Source organism: Falco biarmicus, unplaced genomic scaffold, assembly GCF_023638135.1.
Source record: "Falco biarmicus isolate bFalBia1 unplaced genomic scaffold, bFalBia1.pri scaffold_29, whole genome shotgun sequence".
In the NCBI taxonomy this organism is placed as follows: Eukaryota; Metazoa; Chordata; class Aves; order Falconiformes; family Falconidae; genus Falco; species Falco biarmicus.
In genome coordinates this window covers 2,527,049-2,551,224 of record NW_026611851.1, presented here as the reverse complement: position 1 = coordinate 2,551,224, position 24,176 = coordinate 2,527,049, and positions in this window count along the sequence as shown.

Genomic DNA, 24,176 nt, shown 5'->3' with positions numbered 1-24,176 from the left:
CCTGTCCCAGCCCACCACAGCCTGTCCCAGCCCACCACTGCCCGTCCCAGCCCACCACTGCTTGTCCCAGCCCGTCCCAACCCACCACAGCCCGTCCCAGCCCACCACAGGCCACCGCAGGCCATCCCAGCCCAAAACAGACGGTCCCAGCCCACCACAGCCCGTCCCAGCTCGTCCCAGCCCACCACAGCCCGTCCCAGCTCACCACAGCCAGACCCCGTCAACCACAGCCCGTCCCAGCCCACCACGGCCCGTCCCAGCCCACCACGGCCCGTCCCAGCCCACCACAGTTCACCACAGCCCGTCCTAGCCCAGCAAGGCCCGTCCCAGCCCACCACGGACCACCACGGCCCATCTCAGCCCACCACAGCCTGTCCAAGCCCAGCACAGCCCTCCACAACCCTCCACAGCCCGTCCCAACCCTCCACAGCTCATCCCAGCCTACCACAGCCCGTCGCAGCCCAACACAGCTTATCCCAGCCCACCGAAACCCGTCCCAGCCCACCGCAACCCGTCCCAGCCCACCACAGCCCACCACAGGTCACCACAGCCCACCACCGGTCACCACAGCCCACCAGAGGTCACCACAGCCTGTTTCAGCCCACCACGGCAAACCACGGCCCGTCCCAGCCCACCACGGCCCGCCATGGCCCACCACAGCTCGTCCCAGATAAACACGGCGCACCACAGCCCACCACGGCCCGTCCCGGCCCACCACAGCCCGTCCCAGCACACCACAGCCCACCACAGCCCATCACAGCCCACCACAGCCCGTCCCAGCTTACCACAGCCCACCACAGACCGTCCCAGCCCACCACAGCCCGTCCCAGCCCCTCCCAGCCCATGTCAGCCCACCACAGCCTGTCCCAGCCTGTCCCAGCTCGTCCAAGCCTGTCCCAGACCCCCAGAGCCCGTCGCAGCCCACCACAGCCCGTCACAGCCCGTCCCAGCTCTCCACAACCCACCGCAGCCCGTCCCAGCACACCACAGCCCGTCCCAGCCCACCACAGCCCGTCCCAGCCCACCACAAGCTGTCCTAGCCCACCACAGACCTCCAGAGCCCGTCTCAGCTCACCACAGCCTATCCCAGCCCACCACGGCCCACCACAGCACACCACGGCCCACCGCAGCCTATCCCAACCCGTTCCAGCCCACCACGGCCCGTCCCAGCCCACCACGGCCCGTCCCAGCCCACCACGGCCCACGACAGCCCGTCCCAGCCCACCACAGCCCACTACGGCCCACCACAGCCCGTCCCAGCCCACCACAGCCCGTCCCAGCTCGTCCCAGACCACCACAGCCTCTCACAGCACACCACAGCCCGTAACAGCCCACCACAGCAAGTACCAGCCCGTCCCAGCCCACCACGGCCCGTCTCAGCCCACCACGGCCCGTCTCAGCCCACCACGGCCCGTCTCAGCTCACCACAACCCGTCCCAGACGACCACAGCCCGTCCCAGCCCACCACAGCCCACCACAGCCCGTCCCAGCCCACCACAGCCCGTCCCAGCCCACCACATCCCGTCCCAGCCCACCAGAGCCCGTCCCAGCCCACCACAGCCTGTCCCAGCCTGTTTCAGCCCACCACGGCTAAACACGGCCTGTCCTGGCCCACCACGGCCAACCACGGTCCACCATGGCCCACCAGAGCACACCACGGCCCACCACGGCCCTTCCCAGTCCACCACAGCCCACCACAGCCTGTCCCAGCCCACCACGGCCCGTCCCAGCCCACCACGGCCCACCCCAGCCCGTCCCAGCCCACCGCAACCCGTCCCAGCCCACCACAGCCCACCACCGGTCACCACAGCCCACCACCGGTCACCACAGGTCACCACAGCCTGTTTCAGCCCACCACGGCAAACCACGGCCCGTCCCAGCCCACCACGGCCCGTCCCAGCCCACCACAGCTCGTCCCAGATAAACACGGCGCACCACAGCCCACCACGGCCCGTCCCGGCCCACCACAGCCCGTCCCAGCACACCACAGCCCACCACAGCCCATCACAGCCCACCACAGCCTGTCCCAGCTTACCACAGCCCACCACAGACCGTCCCAGCCCACCACAGCCCGTCCCAGCCCCTCCCAGCCCGTCCCAGCCCACCACAGCCCACTACGGCCCACCACAGCCCGTCCCAGCCCACCACAGCCCGTCCCAGCCCACCACAGCCTGTCCCAGCTCACCACAGCCCGTCCCAGCTCGTCCCAGACCACCACAGCCTCTCACAGCACACCACAGCCCGTAACAGCCCACCACAGCAAGTAACAGCCCGTCCCAGCCCACCACAGCCCGTCTCAGCCCACCATGGCCCGTCTCAGCCCACCACGGCCCGTCTCAGCTCACCACAACCCGTCCCAGACGACCACAGCCCGTCCCAGCACACCACAGCCCACCACGGCCCACCACAGCCCACCACGGCCCGTCCCAGCCCACCAGATCCCGTCCCAGCCCACCAGAGCCCACCAGAGCCCACCACAGCCCGTCCCAACCCACCACAGCCCGTCCCAGCCCGTCGCAGCCCACCACAGCCCGTCCCAGCCCACCACAGCTTATCCCAGCCCGTCCCAGCCCACCATACCCCGACTCAAGCTCACCAGAACCCACCACGCCCCACCACAGCCCAACACGGCCCGTCCCAGCCCACCACAGCCCGTCCCAGACCATCCCAGCCCGTCCCAGCCCACGACAGCCCGTCCCAGCCCACAACAGCCAGTCCCAGCTCGTCCCAGACCACCACAGCCCGTACCAGCCCACCACATCAAGTACCAGTCCGTCCTAGCCCACCACGGCCCGTCCCAGCCCACCACGGCCCGTCTCTACTCACCACAGCACGTACCAGCCTGTCTCAGCCTACCACAGCCCGTCCCAGCATGTCCCAGCCCACCGCAGCCCGTCCCAGCCCACCGCAGCCCGTCCCAGCCCACCACAGCCCGTCCCAGCCCACCGCAGCCCGTCCCAGCCCAGCGCAGCCCGTCCCAGCCCAGCGCAGCCCGTCCCAGACCAGCGCAGCCCGTCCCAGACCACCGCAACCCGTCCCAGCCCGTCCCAGCCCACCACAGCACGTCCCGGCTCACCACAGCTCGTCCCGGCCCAACACGGCCGACCACAGCCCACTACGGCCCACCACAGCCTGTCCCAGCCCACCACGGCCCGTCCCAGCCCACCACGGCCCGTCCCAGCCCACCACGGCCCGTCCCAGCCCACCGCAGCCCACCACAGCCCGTCCCAGCCCACCACAGCCCGTCCCAATTCACCACGGCCCGTCCCAGCTCACCACGGCCTGTCCCAGCGAACCACAGCCCGTCCCAGCCCACCACAGCCCACCATAGCCAGTCCCAGCCCACCACAGCCCGTCCAAGCCCACCACAGCTCGTGCCTGTCCATCCCAGCCCACCACAGCCTACCACAGCCCGTCCCAGCCAACCAGAAGCAGTCCCAGCCCACCACAACCCGTCCAAGCCCACCACAGGTCGTACCTATCCATCCCAGCCCACCACAGCCCGTCCCGGCCCACCACAGCCCGGTCCGGCCCAACACGGCGCACCACAACCAACCACAACTTGTCCCAGCACACCACAGCCCGTCCTAGCCCACCACAGCCCGTCCCAGCCCACCACAGCCCGTCCCAGCCCGTGCCAACCCGTCCCAGCCCGTCCCAGCCCACCACAGCCCGTGCCTACCCACCACAGCTCGTCCTAGCCCACCACAGCCCGTCCCAGCCCACCACAGCCCACCACAGCCCGTCCCAGCCCACCACAGCCCACCACAGCCCACCACAGCCCGTCTCCGCCCACCACAGCCTGTCCCCGCCCAGCAAAATCTCTCCCCGCCCACCAAAGCCAATCCCAGCCCACCACAGCTCACCACAAACCACCACAGCCCACTACAGCCCGTACCAGACCATCCCAGCCCATCCCAGCCCACGACAGCCCGCCACAGCTCGTCCCAGACCACCACAGCCCGTACCAGCCCACCACAGCCCGTACCAGCCCACCACATCAAGTACCAGTCCGTCCCAGCCCACCACGGCCCGTCCAAGCCCACCACGGCCCGTCTCCGCTCACCACAGCACGTACCAGCCTGTCTCAGCCTACCACAGCCCGTCCCAGCCCGCCCCAGCCCACCACAGCCCGTCCCGGCTCACCACAGCTCGTCCCGGCCCAAAACGGCCGACCACAGCCCACTACGGCCCACCACAGCCTGCCCCAGCCCACCACAACCCGTCCCAGCCCACCACGGCCCGTCCCAGCCCACCACGGCCCGTACCAGCCCACCACGGCTCGTCCCAGCTGGCCACGGCCCGTCCCAGCCCGCCACGGCCCGTCCCAGCCCACCACAGCCCGTCCCAGCTCGCCACGGCCCGTCCCAGCCCGCCACGGCCCGTCCTAGCCCACCACAGCCCGTCCCAACTCACCACGGCCCGTCTCTGCTCACCACAGCACGTACCAGCCTGTCTCAGCCTACCACAGCCCGTCCCAGCATGTCCCAGCCCACCGCAGCCCGTCCCAGCCCACCGCAGCCCGTGCCAGCCCACCGCAACCCGTCCTAGCCCACCACAGCCCACCACAGGTCACCACAGCCCACCACAGGTCACCACAGCCTGTTTCAGCCCACCACGGCAAACCACGGCCCGTCCCAGCCCACCACGGCCCGCCATGGCCCACCACAGCTCGTCCCAGATAAACACGGCACACCACAGCCCACCACGGCCCGTCCCGGCCCACCACAGCCCATCCCAGCACAGCACAGCCCACCACAGCCCATCACAGCCCACCACAGCCCGTCCCAGCTTACCCCAGCCCACCACAGACCGTCCCAGCCCACCACAGCCCGTCCCAGCCCCTCCCAGCCCATGTCAGCCCACCACAGCCTGTCCCAGCCTGTCCCAGCTCGTCCAAGCCTGTCCCAGACCCCCAGAGCCCGTCGCAGGCCACCACAGCCCGTCACAGCCCGTCCCAGCTCTCCACAACCCACCGCAGCCCGTCCCAGCCCACCACGGCCCACGAAAGCCCACCACAGCCCACCACAGCCCGTCCCAGCCCACCACAAGCCGTCCTAGCCCACCACAGACCTCCAGAGCCCGTCTCAGCTCACCACAGCCTATCCCAGCCCACCACGGCCCACCACAGCACACCACGGCCCACCGCAGCCTATCCCAACCCGTCCCAGCCCACCACGGCCCGTCCCAGCCCACCACGGCCCGTCCCAGCCCACCACGGCCCACGACAGCCCGTCCCAGCCCACCACAGCCCACTACGGCCCACCACAGCCCGTCCCAGCCCACCACAGCCCGTCCCAGCCCACCACAGCCCGTCCCAGCTCGTCCCAGACCACCACAGCCTCTCACAGCACACCACAGCCCGTAACAGCCCACCACAGCAAGTACCAGCCCGTCCCAGCCCACCACGGCCCGTCTCAGCCCACCACGGCCCGTCTCAGCCCACCACGGCCCGTCTCAGCTCACCACAACCCGTCCCAGCCCACCACAGCCCGTCTAAGCCCACCACAGCCCACCACAGCCCGTCCCAGCCCACCACAGCCCGTCCCAGCCCACCACGGCCCACCCCAGCCCACCACAGCCTGTCCCAGCCTGTTTCAGCCCAGCACGGCTAACCACGGCCTGTCCCGGCCCACCACGGCCAACCACGGTCCACCATGGCCCACCAGAGCACACCACGGCCCACCACGGCCCTTCCCAGTCGCCACAGCCCACCACAGCCTGTCCCAGCCCACCACGGCCCGTCCCAGCCCACCACGGCCCACCCCAGCCCGTCCCAGCCCACCGCAGCCCGTGCCAGCCCACCACAGCCAACCACCGGTCACCACAGCCCACCACCGGTCACCACAGGTCACCACAGCCTGTTTCAGCCCACCACGGCAAACCACGGCCCGTCCCAGCCCACCACGGCCCGCCATGGCCCACCACAGCTCGTCCCAGATAAACACGGCGCACCACAGCCCACCACGGCCCGTCCCAGCCCACCACAGCCCGTCCCAGCACACCACAGCCCACCACAGCCCATCACAGCCCACCACAGCCCGTCCCAGCTTACCACAGCCCACCACAGCCCGTCCCAAACCCACCACAGCCCGTCCCAGCCCCTCCCAGCCCGTCTCAGCCCACCACAGCCTGTCCCAGCCTGTCCCAGCTCGTCCAAGCCTGTCCCAGACCCCCAGAGCCCGTCGCAGCCCACCACAGCCCGTCACAGCCCGTCCCAGCTCTCCACAACCCACCGCAGCCCGTCCCAGCCCACCACAGCCCGTCCCAGCCCACCACGGCCCACGAAAGCCCACCACAGCCCACCACAGCCCGTCCCAGCCCACCACAAGCCGTCCTAGCCCACCACAGACCTCCAGAGCCCGTCTCAGCTCACCACAGCCTATCCCAGCCCACCACGGCCCACCACAGCACATCACGGCCCACCGCAGCCTATCCCAACCCGTCCCAGCCCACCACGGCCCGTCCCAGCCCACCATGGCCCGTCCCAGCCCACCACGGCCCGTCCCAGCCCACCACGGCCCACGACAGCCCGTCCCAGCCCACCACAGCCCACTACGGCCCACCACAGCCCGTCCCAGCCCACCACAGCCCGTCCCAGCCCACCACAGCCCGTCCCAGCCCACCACAGCCCGTCCCAGCCCACCACAGCCCGTCCCAGCCCACCACAGCCTGTCCCAGCCCACCACAGCCCGTCCCAGCTCGTCCCAGACCACCACAGCCTCTCACAGCACACCACAGCCCGTAACAGCCCACCACAGCAAGTACCAGCCCGTCCCAGCCCACCACAGCCCGTCCCAGCCCACCACAGCCCGTCCCAGCCCACCACAGCCCACCACAGCCCACCACAGCCCGTCCCAGCCCACCACAGCCCGTCCCAGCCCACCACGGCCCACCCCAGCCCACCACAGCCTGTCCTAGCCTGTTTCAGCCCAGCACGGCTAACCACGGCCTGTCCCGGCCCACCACGGCCAACCACGGTCCACCATGGCCCACCAGAGCACACCACGGCCCACCACGGCCCTTCCCAGTCCACCACAGCCCACCACAGCCTTTCCCAGCCCACCACGGCCCGTCCCAGCCCACCACGGCCCGTCGCAGCCCACCAGAGCCCACCAGAGCCCACCACAGCCCGTCCCAACCCACCACGACCTGTCCCAGCCCACCACGGCCCACCACAGCCCACCCCTTCCAATCCCGGCCCAAAACGGCCCGTCCCAGCCCACCACGGTTCACCACGGCCCGTCCCCGCCCACCACGGCCCACCACAGCCCGTCCCAGCCCACCACAGCCCGTCCACCACAGCCCGTCCCAGCCCACCACAGCCCGTCCCAGCCCGTCCCAGCCAGTCCCAGCTCGTCCCAGCCCGTCCCAGCTCACCACAGCCAGTCCCAGCTCACAACAGCCAGTCCCAGCCCACCACAGCCCGTCCTAGCCCGTCCCAGCCCGTCGCAGCCCACCACAGCCCGTCCCAGCCCACCACAGCTTATCCCAGCCCGTCCCAGCCCACCACACCCCGACTCAAGCTCACCAGAACCCACCACGCCCCACCACAGCCCAACACGGCCCGTCCCAGCCCACCACTGCCCACCACAGCCCACCACAGTTCACCACGGCCCAGCCCAGCCCGCCACGGCCCGTCTCAGCCCACCACAGCCCGTCACAGCCCACCACAGCCCGTCCCAGACCACCACAGCCCGTCCCAGCCCACCACAGGCAACCACAGCCCGTCCCAGCCTACCACAGCCCGTCCCAGCCCACCAGAGCCCGTCACAGCCCGTCCCAGCCCACCATATAAAGTACAAGCCCATACAAGCCCACCACAGCCCGTCCCAGCCCACCACGGCCCGTCCCAGACCACCACAGCCCACCACAGCCGGTTACAGCTTATCACAGCCCATCCCAGCCCACCACAACCCGTCCCAGCCCACCACAGCACGTCCCAGCCCACCACAACCCGTCTCAGCCCACCACAACCCGTCCCAGACCACCACAACCCACCACAGCCCGTCCCAGCCCACCACAACCCGTCCCAGCCCGTCCCAGCCTACCACAGCCCGTCCCAGCCCACTGCAGCCAGTCACAGCTTGTCCCAGCCCACCACAGCCCACCACAGCCTGTCCCAGCCCATCCCAGCCCACGACAGCCCGTCACAGCCCGTCACAGCCCACCACAGCCAGTCCCAGCTTGTCCCAGACCACCACAGCCCGTCCCAGCCCACCACAGCCCGTCACAGCCCACCACATCAAGTACCAGTCCGTCCCAGCACACCACGGCCCGTCCCAGACCACCACGGCCCGTCCCAGCGCACCACGGCCTGTCTCCGCTCACCACAGCACGTACCAGCCTGTCTCAGCCTACCACAGCCCGTCCCCGCCCACCGCAGCCTGTCCCAGCCCACCGCAGCCCGTGCCAGCCCAGCGCAGCCCGTCCCAGCCCACCACAGCCTGTGCCAGCCCACCACAGCCCACCACAGCCCGTCCCAGCCCGTCTCTGCCCACCACAACCTGTCCTCGCCCACCACAGCCTGTCCCCGCCCAGCAAAATCTCTCCCCGCCCACCACAGCCCATCCCAGCCCACCACAGCTCACCACAAACCACCACAGCCCACCACAGCCCGTCCCAGACCATCCCAGCCCGTCCCAGCCCACGACAGCCCATCCCAGCCCACAACAGCCAGTCCCAGCTCGTCCCAGACCACCACAGCCCGTACCAGCCCACCACATCAAGTACCAGTCCGTCCTAGCCCACCACGGCCCGTCCCAGCCCACCACGGCCCGTCTCTACTCACCACAGCACGTACCAGCCTGTCTCAGCCTACCACAGCCCGTCCCAGCATGTCCCAGCCCACCGCAGCCCGTCCCAGCCCACCGCAGCCCGTCCCAGCCCACCACAGCCCGTCCCAGCCCACCGCAGCCCGTCCCAGCCCAGCGCAGCCCGTCCCAGCCCAGCGCAGCCCGTCCCAGACCAGCGCAGCCCGTCCCAGACCACCGCAACCCGTCCCAGCCCGTCCCAGCCCACCACAGCACGTCCCGACTCACCACAGCTCGTCCCGGCCCAACACGGCCGACCACAGCCCACTACGGCCCACCACAGCCTGTCCCAGCCCACCACGGCCCGTCCCAGCCCACCACGGCCCGTCCCAGCCCACCGCAGCCCACCACAGCCCGTCCCAGCCCACCACAGCCCGTCCCAATTCACCACGGCCCGTCCCAGCTCACCACGGCCTGTCCCAGCGAACCACAGCCCGTCCCAGCCCACCACAGCCCACCATAGCCAGTCCCAGCCCACCACAGCCCGTCCAAGCCCACCACAGCTCGTGCCTGTCCATCCCAGCCCACCACAGCCTACCACAGCCCGTCCCAGCCAACCAGAAGCAGTCCCAGCCCACCACAACCCGTCCAAGCCCACCACAGGTCGTACCTATCCATCCCAGCCCACCACAGCCCGTCCCGGCCCACCACAGCCCGGTCCGGCCCAACACGGCGCACCACAACCAACCACAACTTGTCCCAGCACACCACAGCCCGTCCTAGCCCACCACAGCCCGTCACAGCCCACCACAGCCCGTCCCAGCCCGTGCCAACCCGTCCCAGCCCGTCCCAGCCCACCACAGCCCGTGCCTACCCACCACAGCTCGTCCTAGCCCACCAAAGCCCGTCCCAGCCCACCACAGCCCACCACAGCCCGTCCCAGCCCACCACAGCCCACCACAGCCCACCACAGCCCGTCTCCGCCCACCACAGCCTGTCCCCGCCCAGCAAAATCTCTCCCCGCCCACCAAAGCCAATCCCAGCCCACCACAGCTCACCACAAACCACCACAGCCCACTACAGCCCGTCCCAGACCATCCCAGCCCATCCCAGCCCACGACAGCCCGCCACAGCTCGTCCCAGACCACCACAGCCCGTACCAGCCCACCACAGCCCGTACCAGCCCACCACATCAAGTACCAGTCCGTCCCAGCCCACCACGGCCCGTCCAAGCCCACCACGGCCCGTCTCCGCTCACCACAGCACGTACCAGCCTGTCTCAGCCTACCACAGCCCGTCCCAGCCCGCCCCAGCCCACCACAGCCCGTCCCGGCTCACCACAGCTCGTCCCGGCCCAACACGGCCGACCACAGCCCACTACGGCCCACCACAGCCTGCCCCAGCCCACCACAGCCCGCCCCAGCCCACCACAGCCCGTCCCGGCTCACCACAGCTCGTCCCAGCCCACCACGGCCCGTCCCAGCCCACCACGGCCCGTACCAGCCCACCACGGCTCGTCCCAGCTGGCCACGGCCCGTCCCAGCCCGCCACGGCCCGTCCCAGCCCACCACAGCCCGTCCCAGCTCGCCACGGCCCGTCCCAGCCCGCCACGGCCCGTCCTAGCCCACCACAGCCCGTCCCAACTCACCACGGCCCGTCTCTGCTCACCACAGCACGTACCAGCCTGTCTCAGCCTACCACAGCCCGTCCCAGCATGTCCCAGCCCACCGCAGTCCGTCCCAGCCCACCGCAGCCCGTGCCAGCCCACTGCAACCCGTCCTAGCCCACCACAGCCCACCACAGGTCACCACAGCCCACCACAGGTCACCACAGCCTGTTTCAGCCCACCACGGCAAACCACGGCCCGTCCCAGCCCACCACGGCCCGCCATGGCCCACCACAGCTCGTCCCAGATAAACACGGCGCACCACAGCCCACCACGGCCCGTCCCGGCCCACCACAGCCCATCCCAGCACACCACAGCCCACCACAGCCCATCACAGCCCACCACAGCCCGTCCCAGCTTACCACAGCCCACCACAGACCGTCCCAGCCCACCACAGCCCGTCCCAGCCCCTCCAAGCCCGTCCCAGCCCACCACAGCCCACTACGGCCCACCACAGCCTGTCCCAGCCTGTCCCAGCTCGTCCAAGCCTGTCCCAGACCCCCAGAGCCCGTCGCAGCCCACCACAGCCCGTCACAGCCCGTCCCAGCTCTCCACAACCCACCGCAGCCCGTCCCAGCCCACCACAGCCCGTCCCAGCCCACCACGGCCCACGAAAGCCCACCACAGCCCACCACAGCCCGTCCCAGCCCACCACAAGCCGTCCTAGCCCACCACAGACCTCCAGAGCCCGTCTCAGCTCACCACAGCCTATCCCAACCCACCACGGCCCACCACAGCACACCACGGCCCACCGCAGCCTATCCCAACCCGTCCCAGCCAACCACGGCCCGTCCCAGCCCACCACGGCCCGTCCCAGCCCACCACGGCCCGTCCCAGCCCACCACGGCCCACGACAGCCCGTCCCAGCCCACCACAGCCCACTACGGCCCACCACAGCCCACTACGGCCCACCACAGCCCGTCCCAGCCCACCACAGCCCGTCCCAGCTCGTCCCAGACCACCACAGCCTCTCACAGCACACCACAGCCCGTAACAGCCCACCACAGAAAGTACCAGCCCGTCCCAGCCCACCACGGCCCGTCTCAGCCCACCACGGCCCGTCTCAGCCCACCACGGCCCGTCTCAGCTCACCACAACCCGTCCCAGACGACCACAGCCCGTCCCAGCCCACCCCAGCCCACCACAGCCCGTCCCAGCCTGTTTCAGCCCACCACGGCTAACCACGGCCTGTCCCGGCCCACCACGGCCAACCACGGTCCACCATGGCCCACCAGAGCACACCACGGCCCACCACGGCCCTTCCCAGTCCACCACAGCCCACCACAGCCTGTCCCAGCCCACCACGGCCTGTCCCAGCCCGTCCCAGCCCACCGCAACCCGTCCCAGCCCACCACAGCCCACCACCGGTCACCACAGCCCACCACCAGTCACCACAGCCCACCACAGCCTGTTTCAGCCCACCACGGCAAACCACGGCCCGTCCCAGCCCACCACGGCCCGCCATGGCCCACGCCAGCTCGTCCCAGATAAACACGGCGCACCACAGCCCACCACGGCCCGTCCCAGCCCACCACAGCCCGTCCCAGCACACCACAGCCCACCACAGCCCATCACAGCCCACCACAGCCCGTCCCAGCTTACCACAGCCCACCACAGCCCGTCCCAAACCCACCACAGCCCGTCCCAGCCCCTCCCAGCCCGTCTCAGCCCACCACAGCCTGTCCCAGCCTGTCCCAGCTCGTCCAAGCCTGTCCCAGACCCCCAGAGCCCGTCGCAGCCCACCACAGCCCGTCACAGCCCGTCCCAGCTCTCCACAACCCACCGCAGCCCGTCCCAGCCCACCACAGCCCGTCCCAGCCCACCACGGCCCACGAAAGCCCACCACAGCCCACCACAGCCCGTCCCAGCCCACCACAAGCCGTCCTAGCCCACCACAGACCTCCAGAGCCCGTCTCAGCTCACCACAGCCTATCCCAGCCCACCACGGCCCACCACAGCACACCACGGCCCACCGCAGCCTATCCCAACCCGTCCCAGCCCACCACGGCCCGTCCCAGCCCACCATGGCCCGTCCCAGCCCACCACGGCCCGTCCCAGCCCACCACGGCCCACGACAGCCCGTCCCAGCCCACCACAGCCCACTACGGCCCACCACAGCCCGTCCCAGCCCACCACAGCCCGTCCCAGCCCACCACAGCCCGTCCCAGACCACCACAGCCTGTCCCAGCCCACCACAGCCCGTCCCAGCTCGTCCCAGACCACCACAGCCTCTCACAGCACACCACAGCCCGTCCCAGCCCACAACAGCCAGTCCCAGCTCGTCCCAGACCACCACAGCCCTTACCAGCCAACCACATCAAGTACCAGTCCGTCCTAGCCCACCACGGCCCGTCCCAGCCCACCACGGCCCGTCTCTACTCACCACAGCACGTACCAGCCTGTCTCAGCCTACCACAGCCAGTCCCAGCATGTCCCAGCCCACCGCAGCCCGTCCCAGCCCACCGCAGCCCGTCCCAGCCCACCACAGCCCGTCCCAGCCCACCACAGCCCGTCCCAGCCCAGCGCAGCCCGTCCCAGCCCAGCGCAGCCCGTCCCAGACCACCGCAACCCGTCCCAGCCCGTCCCAGCCCACCACAGCACGTCCCGGCTCACCACAGCTCGTCCCGGCCCAACACGGCCGACCACAGCCCACTACGGCCCACCACAGCCTGTCCCAGCCCACCACGGCCCGTCCCAGCCCACCACGGCCCGTCCCAGCCCACCACGGCCCGTCCCAGCCCACCGCAGCCCACCACAGCCCGTCCCAGCGAACCACAGCCCGTCCCAATTCACCACGGCCCGTCCCAGCTCACCACGGCCTGTCCCAGCGAACCACAGCCCGTCCCAGCCCACCACAGCCCGTCCCAATTCACCACGGCCCGTCCCAGCTCACCACGGCCTGTCCCAGCGAACCACAGCCCGTCCCAGCCCACCACAGACCACCATAGCCAGTCCCAGCCCACCACAGCCCGTCCAAGCCCACCACAGCTCGTGCCTGTCCATCCCAGCCCACCACAGCCTACCACAGCCCGTCCCAGCCAACCAGAAGCAGTCCCAGCCCACCACAACCCGTCGAAGCCCACCACAGGTCGTACCTATCCATCCCAGCCCACCACAGCCCACCACAGCCCGTCCCAGCCAACCAGAGCCAGTCCCAGCCCACCATAACCCGTCCAAGCCCACCACAGGTCATACCTGTCCATCCCAGCCCACCACAGCCCGTGTCAGCCCGTCCCAGACCGTCCCAGCTCACCACAACCCACCACAGCCCGTCCCCGCCCAGCAGAGCCCGTCCCCGCCCAGCAGAGCCCCTCCCCGCCCAGCACAGCTCGTCCCAGCCTGTCCCAGGCCTTCCCAGCCCACCACAGCCCGTCCCGGCCCACCACAGCCCGGTCCGGCCCACCACAGCCCGGTCCGGCCCACCACAGCCCGGTCCGGCCCAACACGGTGCACCACAACCAACCACAACTTGTCCCAGCACACCACAGCCCGTCCTAGCCCACCACAGCCCGTCCCAGCCCACCACAGCCCGTCCCAGCCCGTGCCAACCCGTCCCAGCCCACCACAGCCCGTGCCTACCCACCACAGCCCGTCCTAGCCCACCACAGCCCACCAGAGCCCGTCCCAGCCCACCACAGCCCGTCCCAGCCCACCACAGCCCACCACAGCCCACCACAGCCCGTCTCCGCCCACCACAGACTGTCCCCGCCCAGCAAAATCTCTCCCCGCCCACCAAAGCCAATCCCAGCCCACCACAGCTCACCACAAACCAACACAGCCCACTACAGCCCGTCCCAGACCATCCCAGCCCATCCCAGCCCACGACAGCCCGTCACAGCCCGTCCCAGCCCACCACAGCCCGTACCAGCCCACAACAGCCAGTCCCAGCTCTCCCAGCCCACCACAGCCCGTACCAGCCCACCACAGCCCGTACCAGCCCACCACATCAAGTACCAGTCCGTCCCAGACCACCACGGCCCGTCCAAGCCCACCACGGCCCGTCTCCGCTCACCACAGCACGTACCAGCCTGTCTCAGCCTACCACAGCCCGTCCCGGCATGTCCCAGCCCACCGCAGCCCGTCCCAGACCACCGCAGCCCGTCCCAGCCCACCACAGCCCGTCCCAGCCCAGCGCAGCCCGTCCCAGACCACCGCAACCCGTCCCAGCCCGTCCCAGCCCACCACAGCCCGTCCCGGCTCACCACAGCTCGTCCCGGCCAAACACGGCCGACCACAGCCCACTACGGCCCACCACAGCCTGCCCCAGCCCACCACAACCCGTCCCAGCCCACCACGGCCCGTCCCAGCCCACCACGGCCCGTCCCAGCCCGCCACGGCCCGTCCCAGCTCGCCACGGCCCGTCCCAGCCCGCCACGGACCGTCCCAGCCCGCCACAGCCCGTCCCAGCTCGCCACGGCCCGTCACAGCCCACCACAGCCCGTCCCAGCTCGCCACGGCCCGTCCCAGCCCGCCACGGCCCGTCCTAGCCCACCACAGCCCGTCCCAGCTCACTACGGCCCGTTTCTGCTCACCACAGCACGTACCAGCCTGTCTCAGCCTACCACAGCCCGTCCCAGCATGTCCCAGCCCACCGCAGCCCGTCCCAGCCCATCCCAGCCCGTCCCAGCCCAGCGCAGCCCGTCCCAGCCCAGCGCAGCCCGTCCCAGCCCACCACGGCATGTCCCAGCCCACCACGTCCCGTCCCAGCCCGTCCCAGCCCGTCCCAGCCCAGCGCAGCCCGTCCCAGCCCAGCGCAGCCCGTCCCAGACCACCGCAACCCGTCCCAGCTCTTCCCAGCCCACCACAGCCCGTCCCGGCTCACCACAGCTCGTCCCGGCCCAACACGGCAGATCACAGCCCTCTACGGCCCACCACAGCCTGTCCCAGCCCACCACGGCCCGTCCCAGCCCACTGCAGCGAATCACAGCTTGTCCCAGCCCACCACAGCCCACCACAGCCTGTCCCAGCCCATCCCAGCCCACGACAGCCCGTCACAGCCCACCACAGCCAGTCCCAGCTTGTCCCAGACCACCACAGCCCGTCCCAGCCCACCACAGCCCGTACCAGCCCACCACATCAAGTACCAGTCCGTCCCAGCTCACCACGGCCCGTCCCAGACCACCACGGCCCGTCCCAGCGCACCACGGCCCGTCCCAGCCCACCACGGCCCACGACAGCCCGTCCCAGCCCACCACAGCCCACTACGGCCCACCACAGCCCGTCCCAGCCCACCACAGCCCGTCCCAGCCCACCACAGCCCGTCCCAGCCCACCACAGCCTGTCCCAGCCCACCACAGCCCGTCCCAGCTCGTCCCAGACCACCACAGCCTCTCACAGCACACCACAGCCCGTCCCAGCCCACAACAGCCAGTCCCAGCTCGTCCCAGACCACCACAGCCCGTACCAGCCAACCACATCTAGTACCAGTCCGTCCTAGCCCACCACGGCCCGTCCCAGCCCACCACGGCCCGTCTCTACTCACCACAGCACGTACCAGCCTGTCTCAGCCTACCACAGCCAGTCCCAGCATGTCCCAGCCCACCGCAGCCCGTCCCAGCCCACCGCAGCCCGTCCCAGCCCACCACAGCCCGTCCCAGCCCACCACAGCCCGTCCCAGCCCAGCGCAGCCCGTCCCAGCCCAGCGCAGCCCGTCCCAGACCACCGCAACCCGTCCCAGCCCGTCCCAGCCCACCACAGCACGTCCCGGCTCACCACAGCTCGTGCCGGCCCAACACGGCCGACCACAGCCCACTACGGCCCACCACAGCCTGTCCCAGCCCACCACGGCCCGTCCCAGCCCACCACGGCCCGTCCCAGCCCACCACAGCCCGTCCCAGCCCACCACGGCCCGTCCCAGCCCACCGCAGCCCACCACAGCCCGTCCCAGCGAACCACAGCCCGTCCCAATTCACCACGGCCCGTCCCAGCTCACCACGGCCTGTCCCAGCGAACCACAGCCCGTCCCAGCCCACCACAGCCCACCATAGCCAGTCCCAGCCCACCACAGCCCGTCCCAGCCCACCACAGCCCGTCCCAGCCCACCACAGCCCGTCCCAGCCCACCACGGCCCACCCCAGCCCACCACAGCCTGTCCCAGCCTGTTTCAGCCCACCACGGCTAACCACGGCCTGTCCCGGCCCACCACGGCCAACCACGGTCCACCATGGCCCACCAGAGCACACCACGGCCCACCACGGCCCTTCCCAGTCCACCACAGCCCACCACAGCCTGTCCCAGCCCACCACGGCCCGTCCCAGCCCACCACGGCCCACCCCAGCCCGTCCCAGCCCACCGCAACCCGTCCCAGCCCACCACAGCCCACCACCGGTCACCACAGCCCACCACCGGTCACCACAGGTCACCACAGCCTGTTTCAGCCCACCACGGCAAACCACGGCCCGTCCCAGCCCACCACGGCCCGTCCCAGCCCACCACAGCTCGTCCCAGATAAACACGGCGCACCACAGCCCACCACGGCCCGTCCCGGCCCACCACAGCCCGTCCCAGCACACCACAGCCCACCACAGCCCATCACAGCCCACCACAGCCCGTCCCAGCTTACCACAGCCCACCACAGACCGTCCCAGCCCACCACAGCCCGTCCCAGCCCCTCCCAGCCCGTCCCAGCCCACCACAGCCCACTACGGCCCACCACAGCCCGTCCCAGCCCACCACAGCCCGTCCCAGCCCACCACAGCCTGTCCCAGCCCACCACAGCCCGTCCCAGCTCGTCCCAGACCACCACAGCCTCTCACAGCACACCACAGCCTGTCCCAGCCCACCACAGCATGTAACAGCCCGTCAGAGCCCACCACAGCCCGTCTCAGCCCACCATGGCCCGTCTCAGCCCACCACGGCCCGTCTCAGCTCACCACAACCCGTCCCAGACGACCACAGCCCGTCCCAGCCCACCACAGCCCGTCTCAACCCACCACAGCCCACCACGGCCCGTCCCAGCCCACCAGATCCCTTCCCAGCCCACCAGAGCCCACCAGAGCCCACCACAGCCCGTCCCAACCCACCACAGCCCGTCCCAGCCCGTCGCAGCCCACCACAGCCCGTCCCAGCCCACCACAACTTATCCCAGCCCGTCCCAGCCCACCACACCCCGACTCAAGCTCACCAGAACCCACCACGCCCCACCACAGCCCAACACGGCCCGTCCCAGCCCACCACTGCCCACCACAGCCCACCACAGTTCACCACGGCCCAGCCCAGCCCGCCACGGCCCGTCTCAGCCCACCACAGCCCGTCACAGCCCACCACAGCCCGTCCCAGACCACCACAGCCCGTCCCAGCCCACCACAGGCAACCACAGCCCGTCCCAGCCTACCACAGCCCGTCCCAGCCCACCAGAGCCCGTCACAGCCCGTCCCAGCCCACCATATAAAGTACAAGCCCATACAAGCCCACCACAGCCCGTCCCAGCCCACCACGGCCCGTCCCAGACCACCACAGCCCACCACAGCCGGTTACAGCTTATCACAGCCCATCCCAGCCCACCACAACCCGTCCCAGCCCACCACAGCACGTCCCAGCCCACCACAACCCGTCTCAGCCCACCACAACCCGTCCCAGACCACCACAACCCACCACAGCCCGTCCCAGCCCACCACAACCCGTCCCAGCCCGTCCCAGCCTACCACAGCCCGTCCCAGCCCACTGCAGCCAGTCACAGCTTGTCCCAGCCCACCACAGCCCACCACAGCCTGTCCCAGCCCATCCCAGCCCACGACAGCCCGTCACAGCCCGTCACAGCCCACCACAGCCAGTCCCAGCTTGTCCCAGACCACCACAGCCCGTCCCAGCCCACCACAGCCCGTCACAGCCCACCACATCAAGTACCAGTCCGTCCCAGCACACCACGGCCCGTCCCAGACCACCACGGCCCGTCCCAGCGCACCACGGCCTGTCTCCGCTCACCACAGCACGTACCAGCCTGTCTCAGCCTACCACAGCCCGTCCCCGCCCACCGCAGCCCGTCCCAGCCCACCGCAGCCCGTGCCAGCCCAGCGCAGCCCGTCCCAGCCCACCACAGCCCGTGCCAGCCCACCACAGCCCACCACAGCCCGTCCCAGCCCGTCTCTGCCCACCACAACCTGTCCTCGCCCACCACAGCCTGTCCCCGCCCAGCAAAATCTCTCCCCGCCCACCACAGCCCATCCCAGCCCACCACAGCTCACCACAAACCACCACAGCCCACCACAGCCCGTCCCAGACCATCCCAGCCCGTCCCAGCCCACGACAGCCCGTCCCAGCCCACAACAGCCAGTCCCAGCTCGTCCCAGACCACCACAGCCCGTACCAGCCCACCACATCAAGTACCAGTCCGTCCTAGCCCACCACGGCCCGTCCCAGCCCACCACGGCCCGTCTCTACTCACCACAGCACGTACCAGACTGTCTCAGCCTACCACAGCCCGTCCCAGCATGTCCCAGCCCACCGCAGCCCGTCCCAGCCCACCGCAGCCCGTCCCAGCCCACCGCAGCCCGTCCCAGCCCAGCGCAGCCCGTCCCAGCCCAGCGCAGCCCGTCCCAGACCAGCGCAGCCCGTCCCAGACCACCGCAACCCGTCCCAGCCCGTCCCAGCCCACCACAGCACGTCCCGGCTCACCACAGCTCGTCCCGGCCCAACACGGCCGACCACAGCCCACTACGGCCCACCACAGCCTGTCCCAGCCCACCACGGCCCGTCCCAGCCCACCACGGCCCGTCCCAGCCCACCACGGCCCGTCCCAGCCCACCACGGCCCGTCCCAGCCCACCGCAGCCCACCACAGCCCGTCCCAGCCCACCACAGCCCGTCCCAATTCACCACGGCCCGTCCCAGCTCACCACGGCCTGTCCCAGCGAACCACAGCCCGTCCCAGCCCACCACAGCCCACCATAGCCAGTCCCAGCCCACCACAGCCCGTCCAAGCCCACCACAGCTCGTGCCTGTCCATCCCAGCCCACCACAGCCTACCACAGCCCGTCCCAGCCAACCAGAAGCAGTCCCAGCCCACCACAACCCGTCCAAGCCCACCACAGGTCGTACCTATCCATCCCAGCCCACCACAGCCCGTCCCGGCCCACCACAGCCCGGTCCGGCCCAACACGGCGCACCACAACCAACCACAACTTGTCCCAGCACACCACAGCCCGTCCTAGCCCACCACAGCCCGTCCCAGCCCACCACAGCCCGTCCCAGCCCGTGCCAACCCGTCCCAGCCCGTCCCAGCCCACCACAGCCCGTGCCTACCCACCACAGCTCGTCCTAGCCCACCACAGCCCGTCCCAGCCCACCACAGCCCACCACAGCCCGTCTCCGCCCACCACAGCCCACCACAGCCCACCACAGCCCGTCTCCGCCCACCACAGCCTGTCCCCGCCCAGCAAAATCTCTCCCCGCCCACCAAAGCCAATCCCAGCCCACCACAGCTCACCACAGACCACCACAGCCCACTACAGCCCGTCCCAGACCATCCCAGCCCATCCCAGCCCACGACAGCCTGCCACAGCTCGTCCCAGACCACCACAGCCCGTACCAGCCCACCACAGCCCGTACCAGCCCACCACATCAAGTACCAGTCCGTCCCAGCACACCACGGCCCGTCCAAGCCCACCACGGCCCGTCTCCGCTCACCACAGCACGTACCAGCCTGTCTCAGCCTACCACAGCCCGTCCCAGCCCGCCCCAGCCCACCACAGCCCGTCCCGGCTCACCACAGCTCGTCCCGGCCCAACACGGCCGACCACAGCCCACTACGGCCCACCACAGCCTGCCCCAGCCCACCACAACCCGTCCCAGCCCACCACGGCCCGTCCCAGCCCACCACGGCCCGTACCAGCCCACCACGGCTCGTCCCAGCTGGCCACGGCCTGTCCCAGCCCGCCACGGCCCGTCCCAGCCCACCACAGCCCGTCCCAACTCACCACGGCCCGTCTCTGCTCACCACAGCACGTACCAGCCTGTCTCAGCCTACCACAGCCCGTCCCAGCATGTCCCAGCCCACCGCAGCCCGTCCCAGCCCACCGCAGCCCGTGCCAGCCCACTGCAACCCGTCCTAGCCCACCACAGCCCACCACAGGTCACCACAGCCCACCACAGGTCACCACAGCCTGTTTCAGCCCACCACAGCCCGTCCCAGCACACCACAGCCCACCACAGCCCATCACAGCCCACCACAGCCCGTCCCAGCTTACCACAGCCCACCACAGCCCGTCCCAAACCCACCACAGCCCGTCCCAGCCCCTCCCAGCCCGTCTCAGCCCACCACAGCCTGTCCCAGCCTGTCCCAGCTCGTCCAAGCCTGTCCCAGACCCCCAGAGCCCGTCGCAGCCCACCACAGCCCGTCACAGCCCGTCCCAGCTCTCCACAACCCACCGCAGCCCGTCCCAGCCCACCACAGCCCGTCCCAGCCCACCACGGCCCACGAAAGCCCACCACAGCCCACCACAGCCCGTCCCAGCCCACCACAAGCCGTCCTAGCCCACCACAGACCTCCAGAGCCCGTCTCAGCTCACCACAGCCTATCCCAGCCCACCACGGCCCACCACAGCACACCACGGCCCACCGCAGCCTATCCCAACCCGTCCCAGCCCACCACGGCCCGTCCCAGCCCACCATGGCCCGTCCCAGCCCACCACGGCCCGTCCCAGCCCACCACGGCCCACGACAGCCCGTCCCAGCCCACCACAGCCCACTACGGCCCACCACAGCCCGTCCCAGCCCACCACAGCCCATCCCAGCCCACCACAGCCCGTCCCAGCCCACCACAGCCTGTCCCAGCCCACCACAGCCCGTCCCAGCTCGTCCCAGACCACCACAGCCTCTCACAGCACACCACAGCCCGTAACAGCCCACCACAGCAAGTACCAGCCCGTCCCAGCCCACCACGGCCCGTCTCAGCCCACCACGGCCCGTCTCAGCCCACCACAACCCGTCCCAGACGACCACAGCCCGTCCCAGCCAACCACAGCCCGTCTCAGCCCACCACAGCCCACCACGGCCCGTCCCAGCCCACCACATCCCGTCCCAGCCCACCAGAGCCCACCAGAGCCCACCACAGCCCGTCCCAACCCACCACGACCTGTCCCAGCCCACCACGGCCCGAACAAGCCCACCCCTTCCAATCCCGGCCCAAAACGGCCCGTCCCAGCCCACCACGGTTCACCACGGCCCGTCCCCGCCCACCACGGCCCACCACAGCCCGTCCCAGCCCACCACAGCCCGTCCCAGCCCGTCCCAGCCAGTCCCAGCTCGTCCCAGCTCGTCCCAGCTCACCACAGCCAGTCCCAGCTCACCACAGCCAGTCCCAGCCCACCACAGCCCGTCCTAGCCCGTCCCAGCCCACCAGAGCCAGTCCCAGCCCGTCCCAGTTTACCACAGCCCGTCCCAGCCCACCAAAGCCCGTTACAGCTTACCACAGCCCGTCCCAGCCCACCACAGCCCATCCCAGCCCGTCCCAGCCAGTCCCAGCTCGTCCCAGCCCGTCCCAGCTCACCACAGCCAGTCCCCGTCGACCACAGCCCGTCCCAGCCCACCACGGCCCGTCTCAGCCCACAACGGCCCGTCCCAGCCCACAACGGCCCGTCCCAGCCCACCACGGCCCGACCAAGCCCACCACGGCCCGAACAAGCCCACCATGGCCCGAACAAGCCCATCACGGCTCGAACAAGCCCACCACGGCCCGAACAAGCTCACGACGGCTCGTAGCGGCCCACCACAGCCCGTCGCGGCCCACCACGGCCCACAGCGGTCCATCCCGGCCAACTACCGTCCGTCGCAGCCCACCACGGCCCACCTCAGCCCACCACGGGCCTTCCCAGCCCACCACAGCCCGTCCCAGCCCGTCCCAGCCCACCACAGCCCGTCCCAGCCCACCACAGCCCGTCCCAGCCCACCACAGCCAACCACAGCCTGTCCCAGCCCACCAGAACCCGCCTCAACCCAAAACAGCTCTTCCCAGGCCACCACAGCCCGTCCCAGCCCACCACAGCCCGTCCCAGCCCACCACAGCCCGTCCCAGCCTGTGTCAGACCGTACCAGCCCACCACAGCCCATGCCAGCCCGTCCCAGCTCGTCCCAGCCCACCACAGCCCGTCCCAGCTCGTCCCAGCCCACCACAGCCCGTCCCAGCTCGTCCCAGCCCACCACAGCCCGTCCCAGCCCGTCCCAGCTCACCACAGCCAGTCCCCGTCAACCACAGCCCGTCCCAGCCCACCACGGCCCGTCTCAGCCCACAACAGCCCGTCCCAGCCCACCACGGCCCGTCCCAGCCCACCACAGTTCACCACAGCCCGTCCTAGCCCAGCACGGCCCGTCCCAGCCCACCACGGACCACCACGGCCCATCTCAGCCCACCACAGCCTGTCCAAGCCCAGCACAGCCCTCCACAACCCTCCACAGCCCGTCCCACCTCTCCACAGCTCATCCCAGCCTACCACAGCCCGTCGCAGCCCAACACAGCTTATCCCAGCCCACCGAAACCCGTCCCAGCCCACCGCAACCCGTCCTAGCCCACCACAGCCCACCACAGCCCACCACCGGTCACCACAGCCCACCACAGGTCACCACAGCCTGTTTCAGCCCACCACGGCAAACCACGGCCCGTCCCAGCCCACCACGGCCCGCCATGGCCCACCACAGCTCGTCCCAGATAAACACGGCGCACCACAGCCCACCACGGCCCGTCCCGGCCCACCACAGCCCGTCCCAGCACACCACAGCCCACCACAGCCCACCACAGCCCGTCCCAGCTTACCCCAGCCCACCACAGACCGTCCCAGCCCACCACAGCCCGTCCCAGCCCCTCCCAGCCCGTCTCAGCCCACCACAGCCTGTCCCAGCCTGTCCCAGCTCGTCCAAGCCTGTCCCAGACCCCCAGAGCCCGTCGCAGGCCACCACAGCCCGTCACAGCCCGTCCCAGCTCTCCACAACCCACCGCAGCCCGTCCCAGCCCACCACAGCCCGTCCCAGCCCACCACGGCCCACGAAAGCCAACCACAGCCCACCACAGCCCGTCCCAGCCCACCACAAGCCGTCCTAGCCCACCACAGACCTCCAGAGCCCGTCTCAGCTCACCACAGCCTATCCCAGCCCACCACGGCCCACCACAGCACACCACGGCCCACCGCAGCCTATCCCAACCCGTCCCAGCCCACCACGGCCCGTCCCAGCCCACCATGGCCCGTCGCAGCCCACCACGGCCCGTCCCAGCCCACCACGGCCCACGACAGCCCGTCCCAGCCCACCACAGCCCACTACGGCCCACCACAGCCCGTCCCAGCCCACCACAGCCCGTCCCAGCCCACCACAGCCCGTCCCAGCTCGTCCCAGACCACCACAGCCTCTCACAGCACACCACAGCCCGTCCCAGCCCACAACAGCCAGTCCCAGCTCGTCCCAGACCACCACAGCCCGTACCAGCCAACCACATCAAGTACCAGTCCGTCCTAGCCCACCACGGCCCGTCCCAGCCCACCACGGCCCGTCTCTACTCACCACAGCACGTACCAGCCTGTCTCAGCCTACCACAGCCAGTCCCAGCATGTCCCAGCCCACCGCAGCCCGTCCCAGCCCACCGCAGCCCGTCCCAGCCCACCACAGCCCGTCCCAGCCCACCACAGCCCGTCCCAGCCCAGCGCAGCCCGTCCCAGCCCAGCGCAGCCCGTCCCAGACCACCGCAACCCGTCCCAGCCCGTCCCAGCCCACCACAGCACGTCCCGGCTCACCACAGCTCGTCCCGGCCCAACACGGCCGACCACAGCCCACTAC